General features: G+C 43.1%; 1 long non-coding RNA gene across 1 annotated transcript; it reads right to left on the bottom strand.

Annotated features, from left to right (window-relative positions):
• Window positions 1-294: 294 nt before the first annotated feature.
• On the bottom strand, window positions 295-2,151 carry LOC137826949 (uncharacterized). Its single transcript, XR_011083627.1, has 4 exons — window positions 1,534-2,151; window positions 1,236-1,444; window positions 667-1,122; window positions 295-523 (listed from the first exon to the last, which is right to left on the bottom strand). It is a non-coding gene; the product is annotated as an uncharacterized lncRNA (long non-coding RNA).

Below are 2,151 nucleotides of genomic sequence, written 5' to 3'. Positions count from 1 at the left end.
GAATCTCGCTTACACATGGCCGCTTTACTAGTTTTCTTTGATGACATCTTAATCTACAGTACATCCATGACAAACCACATTCAACATCTCACCATTGTTCTCCAATTACTTCAGACTCATCAGTTTTTTGTTAAGGAATCAAAATGCAATTTTGCAACCCCTACAGTCACCTATTTGGGCCATATCATTCAACAGGGAACGGTTTCCCCAGATCCAGAAAAGATTCAAGCTATTCTACAGTGGCCTGAGCCCAAATCATTCACTATGATGCGTGCATTTTTGGGCATTACGGGGTTTTACCGGAAATTTACCACTCACGGATTTACTCAAATTGAAAGTTTTTACATGGAATCAAAATGCCAACACAACATTTACACAGTTCAAAAATATCATAACTACACCCCCTCTTTTGCACCTCCCTGACTTCACCATCCCTTTTGTAGTGGAAACGAACGCTTCCAATTCCGCCATCAGAGCCGTTTTATCTCAAGCTGGGCACCCTATTGCCTTCTCCAGTAAGAAGCTTTGTCCAAAGAAACAAAACATTTCAGTTTATGTTAAAGAGATGCTAGCAATTACTGAATCTGTTAAGAAATGGAGACACTATCTTATTGAAAATCACTTTCAAATTATCACAGACCATCAAAGTTTAAGGAGATTACTTACCAGCGCTTGCCATACACCGGAGCAGCAAAAATGGGCTTCACGACTTATTGGGTACAATTTTGATATCCTCTATCGACCTGGACGTCACAACCAAGCTGTAGATTTCCTTTCCAAGCCACCATCCTCAATTTTTTTAGCCATCTCCTCCCCAGTACCAAAGATCATCACAAAATTAAAAAATAACTATCAGACAACAACTGGACAACTAGAAAAAAACAAACTGATAGGTATTCCCAACTCAGATTTCAATTTTCACAATGACTTACTGTACCATGGTCAGAGACTTTACATTCCATCAACAACCAATCTCCGCCCATTCATTCTTCACTAGTTTCATGCAACCCCATCCGCAGGGCTTTCCGGTGGTCTCAAAGCCACTCTAGCTTGTTTAGCTGCCTCTTTCTATTGGCCAGGTATGTACATGGACACAAAAACGTTCATCAGAGAGTGCCTTCCCTGCCAGCAGAACAAACCCATCAACACAAAACCCCTAGGATTATTACAACCCATACCCCCCCCCCCAACCAGAATCTGGGATGAACTAACAACTGATTATATCACTCACTTACCATCATCATTCGACCATACAGTTATTTGGGTGGTCTGTGATCGACTTTCAAAATCAGCTCATTTCATAGCCCTCCCCACGTCCTTCACCGCCTCCCAACTAGCCAATCGTTTTTCTGTGGAGATCTGCAGGTTGCATGGCATTCCGAAATCCATAATCTCAGACCGAGACCCGCTCTTCCTCGGTAACTTTTGGAAGGAGCTTTTTCACCTACAAGGAACAAAATTGAAATAAGTACAACTTATCATCCTCAAACCGACAGTCAGACCGAGGTTATCAACAGAAGTTTAGAAATATACCTCCGTTGTTTCACCAGTGACAATCCGCGAAGTTGGTACAAATACTTGCACCTAGCCGAGTTTTGGTACAATTTTTTTACCATTCGGCCATCAAAACAACCCCGTTCCAAGCGCTCTATGGAAGACCACCACCATCCATCCCGAATTATGTATCGGGCACCGCATCGGAACCCAATATAGACACCACCCTTCAAGAGCGAACACAAATTTTGCACCAGTTGAAGACCAATTTGGCGTTGTCGCAACAACACATGGCCAAAACAGCGAACGTCGGACGACGTCATCACGTCTTTACCGACGGTGATTGGGTACTGCTCCGTCGACAGGCTTACCGCCAAACATCCATCATTGGTTTCCCTCACCATAAGCTTACCAAAAAATTCTATGGCCCATACACAATTACAAAACGCGTTGGTGAAGTGGCTTATGAATTAGCTCTCCCACCAGATTCCAAGATTCACCCAGTATTTCACATTTCTCTCCTCAAACCTTATCATGGACCAAAACCCTCTCTACCCCACCACCCTCACAGCCAGAAAAGAAGCCCACCTCTTTCTCACTCGTCCAACACAAACCACAAAATAACCCTAAGTGAAACTTCACTTCCACCCATAAACT

This window comes from Phaseolus vulgaris, chromosome 8 (assembly GCF_000499845.2).
Source record: "Phaseolus vulgaris cultivar G19833 chromosome 8, P. vulgaris v2.0, whole genome shotgun sequence".
Classification (NCBI taxonomy): Eukaryota; Viridiplantae; Streptophyta; class Magnoliopsida; order Fabales; family Fabaceae; genus Phaseolus; species Phaseolus vulgaris.
The sequence above is the reverse complement of the archived record's forward strand: the minus strand, read 5'-3'. Positions and strand labels throughout refer to the sequence as shown.